Genomic DNA, 16001 nt, shown 5'->3' with positions numbered 1-16001 from the left:
ATGGACGACCTCTTTGGCCGACCCCTGACCCTAAATTTGATAACTGTAATCGGTTGCTCGTCTCTCAAAACACTCATGTGCAAATTTTCATCACAATCCGATGGAAAATAACGTCAATAACGTGAAAACAATATTTGTCTTGTATGGACGACCCCCTTCAGAAGGGGTCGTCCAAAAATCTAAAAACATTTTTCATCATTCCTGGTCCGATTGAGCATCCATGCCAAATTTCAGATCTCTAGCTCTTAAGGCGGCTGAGTCTATAGAGGACAAACAAACAAACAAACAAACAAACAAACAAACATACAGATAATTGCTTTTTGCTATACATATATAGATAAACAATAACTCTGAAGTTAGAAATTGACCTATGAAATTGAACAATTGTTCAAAAATAAAAACCTCAAATTTATTTACTACCAAGTTTCATATATTGGATTTGTTTTTTACTTTTTCCAGAAAATGCTCCTTTAATTGTCTGATCCCCCGTATTAATTTCTACACGGCTATTAAACCGTTAAAATAGCAGCCTTCACCTTATAACTCTGAGCGTAATCAATTTTTTCCCTATAAGGAACATGAGCTATTCAACAAAAGAAGTTTATGAAGATGGATTATTGCATCCAACCTTCACACACTGTATATTCTTGAATACTCTCAACGCTCACAGCGGCGGTAAGGAACACTTTGAAAACGACGGTTCTAAAGTCTGTTTCACATAGAATCTGGTCGGATAAAATAGATCATTTCTCCGCAAAGAAATAACGTACAACAAAAGTAAAAATGTCATTTTGTAGGGTTTTTATTGCACTTTAAGGAAAAAAATCATAAAAATCATTCGTCAGCTTTTCGGATGAATTTTCGAACTTTTTTTGTGATACCACCCATCATTTTCTGCACAGTACTGCAGGTAACCTCATTCGCCATCTTGTTTCACCACTTTTCCATTTGAGCGGGTTTTTTCATGGTTCTGCCACATTTCTTCAGTTCCGTCAGTTCCGGCCAGAACTTCACCGGACCTTTGTGGGACCGAATGAATGGCAAAACTCTCTTCTGGAGACATTCTTCTTTGTGAATATTTCCATTCATTGTGTCCCCAGTGATGAAAATCTTAGTCTTCTTCCCACAACTACAGATCCCTTGCCAAATCATCAACTTACGAGCAAATTTATCTGCGAAAACAAACTTGAATCTACCCGCAACATTCCCTTTACGCTTCGCAAGGTAAAATTTGTTACCGGGTATTTGTCCAGAATCCATTTTGACGTAAGTTTCGTCGTCCATCAAAATGCATCCGTTGTACTTGGTCAACACTTTCTCGTACAACTTCTTTGCTCTGGTTTCGGCAACCAGGTTTTGTTTCAGCGTCCTATTGGGGTGTTTGCTTGCATGATACGACCGCAAGCCTTTTCGCAAACAAATTCGTAGAGCTGTACTGTGGTTCGTCTTGAACTTTTTCGTCAAATCACGCAAGGAGATTCCAGGTTTATTGTGAACTGATCGAATTACCTTTGCTCGCAGCTTCCGGTCATAAGTTCCACTTTTACGCCTGGTTTGTTTTGCTCGATCTACCGTAAGGGTCTCCCGGTAACGTTGCAGCACCGAATTTACAGTCAATTTTGGATATTTCAGGAATTTCGCGATCTTTACCCCTGACCACGTCGGTTTCTCTACGTGAGTGTGCAGAATTTTCTCTCGCCTTTCGCGTTCCATCGTCTATAACTTTTGACTGACTGCTTCAATCTTGATGAAATTTTCAAAGTAAGCAAACCATCCAGATCAAAACACTGTCAATAGATTCGCGATGCGACAACTAGGGGCGCTGCAGTAAATGAAAATATGCGACCAGATTCTATGTGAAACATACTTTAATCAATATCAGTGGTTGTATTTGGATGAGAATGAATTGATCAACCTTCTCTCGCTCAACGCTTTACTCGGAAGCAAAGGTTGCTTTGAGGCAGCGAAAACGACAAAACCGATGATGCATACGCTCTCAACATGACCCGCCTTCACGAAGCAATAAACATTCGAGGCAGCGAATCCAAAAAACCAAACGAATGGCTCTCACTCATCTCCTGTTACATTCTTGAGGGAACCGAATTCAAAAGGCACAGCAAACCCGAGTCTCCTCGTTTGTGCCTGGATCGAATACCCGAGGTTTTTCTGCTATTGCTATTATTGCACAGCAACCGCACGCAGGCAGCTAGTTTTTTCGTTTCTTTTTCTTCCCCCTCCTTGCTCCATACGTTGCGGGCCTATGCAATGCAATAAGTTTGGTTGTGTCGTTGTTGCCTCAACCTTTGCGGCGAGGTTGAAGATGTTCTCCTCAACGACAGCTATCGGCTTGAGTCCATCAAATTCAATAACGTAAATGAGTATGTGTGCCTCGTCTTCTTCATGCATCATGTAGCAACCGAACGTTGAGAGAGTTCGTTCGGGGCAGCAAACGAATAGTGTTTCTCAGAGCAGATCCTCCTCATGGGGGGAGGTTTGAATGAATGTATATTAGACTGGCCCAAAACAAAAAAAATCCTTATATTCCACGCGGCACCCCCAAGGTTGGTGCTTTTAGGTGTAAAAATGACTTTCTGAAAGTTTCAGGTCATTTGGCCGAAGCATGAGCTGGCGCAAAGGACTTGAAATTTGTATGAAGATTTTCAGCAAAATGTATGGAAAATCGTCATACCTTCACTATTTGTATTCTAAAACATGTTTCCAGTATGCTAGAAAGCTCAGAATTTCAGGAATTGTAGTTCAAATAATGACAAACAAGTTTGTAGAAGATTGTGACGCGATACGAGTTGATTGTGATGAGTTATTTGCAATTGAATGTGTGAAAGTCAGGTAAATGTACCAATCTAGGGGGTGCCGCGTTGAAAAAAATGTTTTAAAAATCATCCCATACAAATTTGGGCCAGTCTAATGTATATGTATCGTCTCCTGTATTGCTATGCGAGACCTCAAAGCGTGTATTTTGAGAGCCTCTGATGAGAAAATTGGTGAGGATTTCAATCACTGATCAATATACAGACGAGTTGTATTTTTTTCATCCTAAATGTAGCCTCATTATTTCATCCAAAAACCTCGTGCTTGCACCCTGTGCTACGAACACTATAGAAGGAATAAAAAATACACCTGCTAAAATTTCCACTTTCAAATTTGTAATGCTCAGCAAGCTTTGATTTGCTATCCAGTACTCGGTACACATGAACTCTGCTGGATGGTTGCTTCTAATGTGACTTCATAAACTTTCGGTACATCTCTGGCGATTTTTGAATGAGAAATTGGGTACTCGCATCAAAACATCAGAAATGAACATAAATCACTTGCTTGATTTGGTAAATTACGAGAAAAATAATCTTCTTAAAGTTGCATCCAAACTCAAGCCGGAAGATGTGGATTTTAAAAGGCGCTCAAAGTTCGATGATATGAAAGTTATTAATTCATACAAATTTGTTAACTTAAATGTAACAGCGGGTTTACGATTTTATAGTCATGTAATCAACTGACCTGAAGTTCCCGTCACAGCGTTTTTCGTAGAAAATCTTTCGAAATGGTTTCATTTAATGTCGAACAGATGATTTAAGATGGTATTGAGTCAAACTTTTTTTTTACTATAAAAGTAAGTATGGATACAAAAAAAAGGTTACATCTCGTAATGCATTATTTTGTTTTTTCGGTCAATATCGACACTTATCATGAAACGATATCTTTTTTTTCTAAACTTTAAGCATCTGATTCTTTCCGTAGAAGTAGGCTCTCAAAGGATATGGAAACCGTGACAATAGTCTATCATCCTGACAACGAATTCTATTCTCCGGCTTCAGGACTTTTTTTTAGAAAACAAAGAGTATAGATTTTGGCTAACACAGGACTGCGTAGAGAATCTGTTTTGACAAATAAAAATGAGGCAAAAAACCTAATGCTTTTCAATTCAGAAATTTGTTGAAATGTGTTTGTGTTTCGAAACATTTAACGGATGTGCTTGGAGTATCGTATGATACCGAAGACAGCGAATGGTTAATCGACTTTTCGAGGAACGTTCGTTAATTACCGGAGCAGAAAAAAACTGTTGTTTCATCGAAAGCTACAAGAGTATTGAATACAACCACCTATTGCTCGTTAATAACAAATTTCAATTTATTGGAACAGAACGTGGTAGTCACCTAGTGTCAAAGAACCGCGATGACAAGGTACACAAGAAATCCATTACATTAGCGATTGATACCACCAGCTCAGATGAGAACCTGTGCCTAGAGTTGTCATATTACATCTATTGTTGACCCACACAAACGTCATGTATAATATTTCTGGTTTAATTTAATATATTTTAATATATAGTGGCAACTAAGGAAACAGTTTGTAATCCGTGTGTTGACACATGTGTTTCCATTGAATCATGCATAGCGTATTTAAGAAAATTCACATTTCTAAAAGATTTCACTGGAAATTTATTAGTTTATGCTAACAAGGAAACATTTTTTTTTCATAGCACCAGAGAAGTCAAATGAAATCAACATACAAAAACATAATTGAATCGTTTTGAAGGTATTGTAGCAAAATTAGGCACTGCCCAAGCACTCCATTTAAAGTTTTGCCACAATAAACCGAAAAAAAAATTATAAATAAATTACTTTGTGCCGATTAAAAACATACGAAGTAAAAAAAATCGCAAGACAAGACCTTCATAGAAATCTTCCTGCAAACTAATTTCCTTTTACTAATATTTTTCATAGTTTTATTGTTAATAAAAATTGTAGTTAGCGTTGTTACTTTAATTGTTATTATATTGAAATCATAAAAACTACCAACGTGTACCGTCAAACGGGGCATCATGCAAAAGCAGGGTTAGATGCTACATTTGAATACCACAACAATCATTCAATTTTTATTTCAATATATTGTAATAAAGTTATCATTTAATGATGACATAGTTTTTAACATTGTGAATGAGTTTTTAAAAGTTTTTGATTCTCATAAAAAAATTAAAAAAGAGCAATAGATGAACAAATTTTTACATTTTTCGATGCCGTAAAAAACATTACCCAGTATGACAAGTTGGCTTAATGATATCACCTACAAACTTTATATTGCTTTCATTGTCCTATACCAACACTGTTGGTGTAAAAATATTTTTCGGACTATCACCAATTTTTTTTTAATGAATATTTGTCTAATTCAGTTACCTGTCTGGGGCAAAATTCAAATCAGTACTAAACTTCATAAATCTCGTTTCCATATGCTGGGATATGATTGTTTTGCATCATGCGTTTGTTAACATTAAAATTCCATCCATCCTAAGATTTATTTACATGATTTAAGCTTATAGAATATTTTGTAGTATTTTTTACCCCTAAATGTATGCAGCAGGTTAACACTTTTTTCTTAAAAACATTTTTGATAGAAAAAATTTAAATTTAATTCGAACAAAACCAAAAATGACTGCAATTGGTGCTTAATGCGTTATGACATCACAAATGTATCAAAAACTATACATTTTCAAACGTTTTCATTTGAATTTTCGTGAATGACAGAGTTTGTTGCTACCCGATCAGGAGAGCATATCAAAATAATAACTCAAACGTATCTCACCAAGATATTTACATCTGATTCAGTTATAATTAAGTACTGAAAAATTTAGATTTTAAGTTTCTCCAATCTGAATTATATCTTATTCTGATAGACAGACTTGAATGGGGTTGAGATAATTTTCAATGATAAAGAATTTTTTCGGGTTGTCCCAAAATAAAATGATTATATCTTATTTTGATATATGTACAACTTTTTCTGAAACACGGACATCGAAGTCAACGGCCCAAACCGTACATTAATGAGTTTCGCTCAGCAGATCCATAAAATTGGATCCAATTTTTAGGAAACCAAAAATGGAACATGGTTTTAGTAAATAATATGGTTTATTGACATTCCACTAGTAATTTTTCCCGAAGCACTCATATCTTGATAAGTTATAATTTTGATAGGTTTTGTTCTGTCCAATATCAAACTATGCTATCTGAACGAGATATAATCTTGATAGGAGCATATCTGAAATAGATATAATTTAGATATGATCGTATAGATTTTTTGATATAATTTGAGATATTTTAACATCCTACGAGTACTGAATTATAACTCATTTAGATAGAAAAAAAATAGGTATCAAAATATCTCATTTTGATATAATTTTGTTTTTCCCTTCTGATCGGGTACTTACCACTTTTTCTTAGTAGGGTTGAAATCGCATGTTTTTGTAAATTTAAAAATAACTGATAGAATCAATAATTTTTCTGACTACGTCAATTTGATGACCCATCAACCTTAAAACTTTTGATGTACAAGAGGTATGATTATCAGTAAGCATTAAGATTTTAGAAGCCATTGAAGTTGAAAAGTGTTGCATGTTGCCCCAGTTGACGGTACTTCTCAAGTTGCTATTACTATTTCGAGTGTACATGCTGGATAAAGATAAGGGCGACACAGACGTTGTCAATAAACAAAAGGATTCTATAAATTTTAAGTCAGCCTACAACTTCATTTCACTTAAGATCAAAACACTGACAGACAAATGTAAACATAACATCAAAAGTAAACAAATAACTACAAACATTAGTATAGACGATCGCTAGATTAAGTACGTTTAAAAAAGTATTGTAAAATGGTAAATTATAGAAAAATAATTTTAATTTAAGCTTGGTTTGAGCCATTTCCCAAGTAGCAACCAATTTTTCCGCCATTTTCTGAGTTCTCTATCAACAAACGCTGACGCAGGTTAACATCCCTGACCTCGGCTATAATGCGATCCAATATCATGCTGGACTTAGCTTCACCGAAATGGCAAAATTCGGCTTGCATTTTCAATGACAAAATGAAATCCTCCAATGTTTCATTCGGTTCTTGAACCTTAGTGGTGAATCTGAATCTTAAAATGCGTGAACTTTCCTTTTTATCAAACCTCTGCTTCAACCTATCAATCATGTCATCATACTCAGCATTTTCTAATTGACCATTAGGATAAAGCAAAATCAACTCGTCGAAAACAACCGGTCCACCCAATGTGAACAATACTGGTTTACGCTGTTCATTCAGAATATTGTTAACTTGGAAGCAAAATTTAAGCCTTTCAATCCAATTAGTAAATGAAGTACCTCTTCTATAGGGTTCAATCAACGCCATCAGGTTTGCATTAATGTTTGCCATTTTATCTTAATCGACACTTATCGTTTATCAAATGAAGTAAAAACCCCAAAAAAATATCGAAAACTAAAAGCTAATCACTTTTCCAAAAAAATTTTTTTTAGCAAGATGAATCATCCAGAACAAACTTAATAGCTTACCAAATTCGCTCGACATTTTTTTTCTTGTAGGGGAGAGCCCACTGCGACCAGTAATTGATCTATTGTGGTATTTACCCCGTGTTACTATATGCTTTCAGGTTCACTTGCACTATTGATTGGAGTGACAGTTGATTGCTGACTAAGCATTTTATCCCAATAGGGTATGATATCAAAGCAGGCGTGGTCCTATGGGGGGGTGATCGGGGTGATCACCCCCCCCCCCCCCCCCCAAGCGGCAAAAAAACCGTTATAAAATACCCGCAAAAGCTCGAATTTCTATAAAAAGTTGGAACTTTTCTTAGTACATGTGCTTTTAAATTTTCAAAATTTTCCACTCCGTGGGGGTGTTTATTCAGCAAAACAGTTAATTTATCACTTAAAAGGCTCATTATTGAAAAAAAGTCGGACCATCAAACTTAAGCAGCTGTCACTTGCGATTCCCTGGACTAAATTATACCAAATAACTTTTGTTGATAATTAACTCCACCAAAGTGTGTTGTTGAGTTTTGATTTTGAATTTGCTATTAATGAATTGTAGAGACAACTTTTTTAAATTGTCACTAATTTCCCTCATATGCCTAAATTAACACGAGCAAATCGTCATAATTTTTATATTTGGTTCAAATTCAGAGCATTTGCATTCATGATTTTGTTTTGAATTTTAATGAAATGACAAATTTGAAAAAGTCATACAGGGGGGTGAATATGGTTATAACACAAAAATACTTTAAATATTTGTTCTGCTGTCATCATTCATTTATTGCCTTCAATATTTAGTTTTATTATATGCTCAGATTTAGAAGGAAACAATAAAAACAAATCTTTAAACTATAAACGGAATCATGTGATTTTCAATTTTTTTTTATTTTTAGAAATTTCGACCATGTTTGGTGGATTAACAAATCCTGGTCGTTCTAAGAAGTAAAAAAAACCTTTGAACTTGAAGTGTTAAATTGCCTATATTGTAAGAAATTTAAATTTTAATCAAGTTATCCATCGAAGTGTTCAGTTTTCCAGTAGGCGTTTAAGAAACGTATGACTTCAATTTTCTAACTCTCTAATTTTTTTTTTGTCTTTTAGTCACATTTCAATAAACAAATTCAATCGTAATAAACAACAAGTGTTGATGCCGGATTAAATTAATTTTTGATGAAGTTTTGAGCAGCGAAAAGCTTCCCATTAGGATTTTTTTGTGTTTCAAAATATTTCTTAAATCGAAGGAAAATTATCAATTCAGAATCAGGAAAAATCATTATAATATAACTTTACTTTAAGAATATAAAGTGAATACATATCTTAAATATAAATATAAATTTGAATTTAAAATTCTTTCGTTTACAGCTGGTTTATTGAGATTTTTTAAACTTTGCAAAGTCATATCAGATGTCTTATGCTAACCTCATTTAAAAATCTAAAGTAATGCTATTTTTCACCAGCGTTTATAAGGAATTCATGACTTGTTGCAAAATAAGAATTCAGGTTCTGAATCACATTAAAGATTCTCTTTCGCGAGTTTTTATCACCCTCAATTTTTCACCATTCAAATATGAATTATAAACTTAAAATTAATAACCTATATTATGAAATTCAAAAACATAAATTTAAATTTCAAATCTGCTTTATTTAATTCTGTTTTAAATGTATCACATCAAACATTCATATCATAGATGACCATGAAAAAACTACAAGTATTGCCAAACAGAATTCGAATATAAAATATTCATAGTAAGAGTTTAAATTTAAAAACATCTTCTCTTGAACTAAAAAGTATTTATAAAAGTTGTTTCAATATGAAGGAATTCATCTCCAGAACCCACAATCTGCATTCAAAACTAAAACACAAGGAAAGAAAATTCACATTTTCCGAGGTGCAAAGAATTTGAAAACTGATTTCGACTTATTTAGGAGCACTAAATGCAAATTTGTATTGTTTTTATCAGCTCTTGTTTCCGATATAAATTTTGAAAATACAAGGTTCATTGAAAAAAATTGTGCATTTTAGCAAAAGTGTAAAATATCAAAAAGATTAAAAAAAAGATTTTAACTTAATGATAAATTTTCATAAAGACTGTGAGTAATTTACCATGAGAAAAAATTATAGAAGTAAGTATCTTTCCCCATTTTGTAAAATACGCAGATATTCTAGACGAAATCTGTATTGTTTTTTTTTCGGGAATTTGTCAATTTTTGGCATCCTTCCCTCTAATCTGTATCGTTGGATGAATCGTGAAAAGATTTAACATATTTTTTGTTGTTCATGTAGGTTTCTCATTGGTAGATTTCACACTAAACTGCTTATTTTTAAAATTACTAAATGCCAGAAAATCTGAAAGGAAAGATAAAATCTGACAAAAATCATGTTTGATTCGCAAAAATCTTCCAAAATCAGTTTGCCTCGGTTTTAATTTTTCCCTTGTGAATAAAAACTATTCCCTTATAATTCCACAAGGCAATCTATCATACAAAACAGTCAGAAGATCTTTTAGTGATTTTTAACCAACACCCCTGGATTTCAAGATCTACAGCAATTATGTCACCGATACTGCTTTCAGCTGATCTACACAATAATATTGAAGTTTTTAGTTAAAATTATGCTTAAGGTTTGATATTCTGAATTTAAAAGCTTGGCTATTTCAATTGCAAATGATTGAGACTCTACACTGAAAAAAAGTAGATAATAACATTCAGAATTAACCGTTTATTTTATAGTTCTTTTTTGTAATTCAAAATTATTTAAAAAATTAGGAATTCTGTGAAGGTACCTACATGAACAATGAAAATAGAAATAATCACTTTTTTATAATTTATTTGTTGTTGTACAATTAAAATTGAAAATTTAGAATGTTAATTTTAAATTAAAGAGTAAATCAAATAAAATAAGGTTCCAGAAGCTTCATATTCAGAAACTAATTGTAATAATCGTTTTTTTTTCTTAAATATAATAATACTAAATTTCAAAATCACGATTCAGTAAAATAATTCAATGAAGAATTTATTGGCCGTATGTTATGTTTATTGATTAGTTTATCGGCCTTATCGGTGAAAAGTAAAATACTTTCGATAAATTTTAATATATCAGAGCTCTAATATTTGGAAGCTTAGGAAAAAATCAAGATAGCTTGGAAATTTTCTTCTACATTTTCATCTCTCAACAATGTATGTATTATTTTCATTGAAAAAATTACATTTATAACTAGAAATTCTTTAAAGGGCGCTAAAAGTGACAATTTTAAAATACCAGATATACCTACAAATTAAAAAAAATTATAAACATTTTTTCGCAGTGGATATTATAGATTCGCTGGTTAATTTATAAAAGGATGTGTAAGTTGTGTAGAAGGATATTGAAATCAGTAGATATATAGATAAATTTTGATAAAGTATTCATTATTCATCTCTTGTTTCATACTTTTTTAAATACCTGTTGATCAGTGCAACTCATAGGGGGAGGAGGAGCAGTGTGCAGCTTATATTGTAGACTCATTTGCAACTGACCATCCCCCCTCGCAACCCCTCCCCCCCCCGTTCACTCACTCAAATGACTGTTTTTTCACCAGATATTAACGTTCCTTCAAATTGACTGATTTTTGAGAATTGGAAAATCACCCCCCCCCAAGAGCCAGCTCTAGGACCGCCCCTGTATCGAAGATGTATGATATAACCTTCTTAGGGCTGATACGCAACCATATGTCTTGTGCGCTTATTGACCTTGCCCCAAGTACTCGCTTTCTCCTATTTAGGAGGGCGCAGCAGTTGCATAGAAGATGCTCTGCAGTTTCTTTTTCGAACCCGCAGAACCGACAGTCATCGTTTTGAATTATGTTTATCCTTTTCAGATGATGTTTTGTTGGACAATGTCCGGTCAAGAGACCTGTGTAAGAACTTAACTCGTGCTTACTTAAGTTCAACATGTTTTTGGAGAGTCGTGCGCTTGGTTCAATGAATCTTTTTGCCTGAGTTGCTCTCTCTGCTGTTTTCCAGTTGGAAACAATAGGGGTGCTTTCCCAGTTCTTGAGCTCTATAGTCAAGGCACTTCTCGATGCTCCGCAGAAAGGTTCAGGACCAATAAACAGTCCCTGAGATCCATCCCTAGCTAGTTGATCTGCTTCTTCGTTTATTGTTTATTAGAATAAAATCAACGGATCATACGTAGATCCTAATGATAGCTTAATAGTAGATAATTACAATACAAGATAAAAAAGTTAACACAGGTCTATACAGTTCTTGAAACAGTTAAAATTTTTGTCCGGAACACATTCCTCGAAACATCGAAGTCGAAATGCTCAGATAAGCGCGATTGAACGTTTTCAATATGCCGATAAATGCGCTGTTCGCTCCATAGTTGTTGAGACGAATAGGAACATAGAGCTGCAAAAGCTGGTTTCTCAATCCTCGGGGACGCACGCTGAGAGGAATGGCCTCCAGCAAAACGGGACAGTCGACTATGGACGTTAAGAGATCAGCAACAACTAGAGTGCGCGTAGCGTTTCTGCGAGCTTGAAGCGTATCTAGGTTTATGAGGCGGCAGCGATTCTCATAACTTGGTAAACGGAACGGTTCTTGTCAGTTCAGATGACGTAGGGCAAACCGCATGAAGCGACGCTGGATAGCCTCGATTCGTTCAGCCCCATTCTGGTAGAAAGAGCACCAAACAGCTGAAGCATACTCGAGGATGGAACGAACTATACAGCAGTAAAGACTCTTCAGGCAGTACACGTCTTTGAAGTCTTTGGCCATGCGAAATAAGAATCCGAGGTTTCTGGATGCTTTGTCGACGATGTAGTTTGTGTGAGTCTTAAACTCCAGCCGTTGATCGAGTATAACGCCCAGATCGTTAATGTGGTCCACCCGATAAATGATTCCGTCTCCGAGAGGGTGTCGCTTACGAGAAAATGATACGACCGAGCATTTACTGCGATTCAGGGGCAGGCAATTCAGGTCACACCATTGAGCAAACACATTGAACTGCTGCTGCAGGAAATTGATGTCCTCTTGGCCGTTTATGGTGTGAAAGAGTTTCAGGTCGTCGGCATATGCAAGTTTTTTGCAGTCAAGGAGCGAGAGTACGTCATTATAATATATCACGAAAATTAGTGGTCCTAAATGACTTCCTTGAGGCACGCCGGAGCAGGCAAAAAAATGATTTGAAAAGGAGTAACCAATACGAACGGATAACTTTCGACCTGTTAAGTAACTATGGAACCAGTGCAAAAGGGATCCACAGAAACCCAGACGTTCCAGCTTTGCGATAGCGATATCGTGGTTCACCTTGTCGAATGAAGCAGAAAGGTCAGTATATATGGCATCAGTTTGGGTTTTCATAGCAAAGCTGTCTAGCACAAAAGTTGTGAAGGTGAGTAAGTTGGTAGTCGTGGATCGTTTATGCATGAACCCGTGTTGATCATTGGAAAGTTGGTGCTTGAAGAACGAATTAATGGGATCCAAGATAACCAATTCAAACAATTTGGCCATCGCGCATAGAGCTGAAATTCCGCGGTAGTTGTTAACGTCTCTCCTGTTACCCTTCTTGTGAACAGGAAACATGTAGGCTTCCTTCCATAGTGAGGGAAAGATTCCAACATCCAGCGATGATTGGAAAATATGCCGAATAGGAAATAGCAAAAGTGGCACAAAACGCTTCAAAAAAGTAGCAGGTATACCATCCGGGCCCAAAGATGTAGAGTTTTTCAGCTTAACTGTCGCTTTCGATATGGATGCATCGTCGATTGTGATACCGTTGAACGAAGAAGTTGTAGGCAATATATTTCTCACAGCTCTAGCCAGTTGCTCAGGAGAAATGGATCAGTTGTAAAAATGCTAGAGAACTTCTTGGCAAACAGATCACAAATTTCGGGATCAGAGTTCACTGTGTCGCTGTTCAGGAACATGTGAGAAGGAAGCCCTGATTCTCTCCGCTGATTTTTCACGTGCTTCCAAAAAGATTTCGGACTGCTCTTGAAGTTCTGTTGTAACCGATTAATATAATTCTGGTAGCAACGCTTAATGGCTTTCTTATAGGCAGAATTCAATTTGCGATATTTGTCCTTAGTGTAGAGGGACTTGTGTTTGTTGTAGTTGCGTAGTGCGCGCTGCTTAGCCGTCTTAAGTCTCCGAAGACTTCCAGTAACCCAGGGGGTCCGTAGATTGGTAGCCGTGCTACGTTTCGGCACATGGCGATCGATGATATAGTTCAGGATGTTCGCAAACGTCTCGGCAGCTGCATTGGGATTAGAAAAATCGAGCTCAGCCTCCCAATCAATGGATTGCAGGACGAGGGATATGGCTTCGAAGTCAACGTTCTTAAAATCGTGATAGAAAGACGCAGTTTTCTCTTCTGAGCCAAGTATTTTAGTGATATCGAGTGAAATCACTAAGGCTGGATGATGCGGGACAGTTTTAACCAGAGGAGCAGGAGCAGATTAAATCGTCGGATTCTTGATCCCTTCGTTCACGAAGCAGAGATCAAGCATACGGCCGTTTTCATTTTCAATTTTGTTGATCTGTCGAAACGTCGCGGTGCTCAAGGAGTCAAGGAAGATGTTAGAGGATGCTGAGAATGAAGAACGAGCAGGATCCGGAAATAAAAAGCCGCTTAGGGAGGAGCACCATTTCAAACCAGGTAGATTGAAGTCGCCGATGATGAGTATGAGAGCAAATCGAGCTTACTTTAGAGAGGCAGAGCGAAAAAGATTCAGCTAAAGCCAAGTCTCCAGAACGGTCAGGGGGCACGTACACTACGCACAAGTAAAGTTTCCGATCTCCAAAATCAATGCGAACCCAAATAAGTTCTAAATTGGCCCAGGAATCGTTTTCAATTGGCTTAGCTGGAAACGTAGATCGTTCCCTAGCATACCGCAGTGGCCTGGTACCCAGAATAAAGATACTCAGTTCCTTATGGCCAGGTTTCTTAGTGCAACTATACACTCCCAAACTATTTTGGAGTAACATGTGAACGTACTTAATGCTTGAAGAGCAGCCTGGCTGTCAGAGAATATGCAGATACTTGTGTACCTGTATCCCCTTTTCAAACAGGCTAAAGTGCATTCTAGAATTGCTTGAATTTCAGCTTGGAATACTGTTGGCCAGTTTCCCATAGGAATTGAGATCCTGAGTCTAGGTCCGAAGACCCCTGCCCCAGTTCTTTTATCCATTTTTGACCCATCAGTGAAGAATAGGATCGATCTGGGAGGAACCGCAGGTCCACCTGACTCCCACATGTCCCTATCATTGATAGTTACATTGTATGGTATGTCTAGGTTAAAAATGGGCTCTATCCAGTCATCATTTTTCACAATAAGTGAGTTTTATTTAAATTTCTTTAGGATTTTGAGGTGTCCTGTAAGCTCTCCTTTATAGAGCGTTTTGTGTTTGGATAGTCTAAAGGCACTACGTTCCGCCTCTAACTCAATGAATTGATGTTGAGGCAGAATATTTAGTAGTGCATTTAGAGCCTCATTCGGTGTGCTTCGCTTTGCGCCAGTTATAGCTAGCGTTGCTAGTCTTTGAAGCTTCGCTAGTTTTTTTCTGGGCTGTAATTTGCATAGCTTTGGTCCACCATACTAAGGAGGCATAGGAGATTTTGGGTCTTATAATAGCTGTAAATATCCAGTAGATAATTTTCGACTGTAGTCCCCATTTTTTTCCTACTCCTTTGAGGCAGACCCATAGAGCTGTTGTAGCCTTAGCGATTACATGCTCTATCTGTGGGTTCCATGATAGCTTTGAGTCTAGTACTATGCCTAAATATTTCGCATGTGATTCGAGGTTTAACACTTCCCCATCTAATGTTAGAGGCTTTAGTGTAATTTTTCGTCTCCTAGCGAAAGCTATCACAGTAGTTTTGGAAGGGTTTATGTTCAGTCGCTCTTCCCTGCACCAAAATAGTGCGTAGTTGAGTGCAGTTTGCATTCTATTAGACAACACATTCTCATGTTTTCCCCGAACTATAATAACTACGTCGTCTGCAAAGCCAATAACTTCGAATCCCATGGATACAAGTTTGTTTAGAAGGTCGTCCACTATCAAGGACCACAACAACGGTGATAGAACCCCGCCTTGGGGACATCCCTTCGTTGTAAGTCCTCCCTTTGAGGACATCCCTTTGATTATAAGTCCTCCCAAGCTTGCATAAATGGTTCTGTTTATTAGCATCGCACTAGTCCAGTTAACGATTGCCAAGTGGCACCCTCGTCTTTTCATAGCTGTTTCGACTGAAGTGTAAGATGCGTTGTCGAATGCCCCTTCAATGTCGCTCGACCTTTGCCGACTACAACGTTCTTACCAATCCCGGGCAAATAATTTGTTGGAAGATGGTGGTTGCTTCTCCAATTCGGAGTCCAAAAGAGTAGCTATATTTATAATGAAAAAATAAAATATTCACTATTTGATTAAAAAAAAAGAAATACTATTATAATCCGCGACATTTCTTTCCACAAAATAAATAATTCACTTTTCAACCATGACAACAGTACCTATTGTTGCCCTATGTTGACTGCACTTTAGCAATGGCGAAAAAAAAATCGCAAAACAAAACCACCAAAAGGCAACAATACAATTCCACAAAATGGCCAGTGAGACCTAAGTAGAGCAGTATTCAACAATTTGCAGCAATGGCGATTGAATTATCGATGAATTGTCCTTTTCTTTCCACTATTTCCACTTTTA

This window comes from Uranotaenia lowii, chromosome 3, assembly GCF_029784155.1.
Source record: "Uranotaenia lowii strain MFRU-FL chromosome 3, ASM2978415v1, whole genome shotgun sequence".
NCBI classification, from domain to species: Eukaryota; Metazoa; Arthropoda; class Insecta; order Diptera; family Culicidae; genus Uranotaenia; species Uranotaenia lowii.
Note: the sequence above shows the minus strand (reverse complement) of the source record.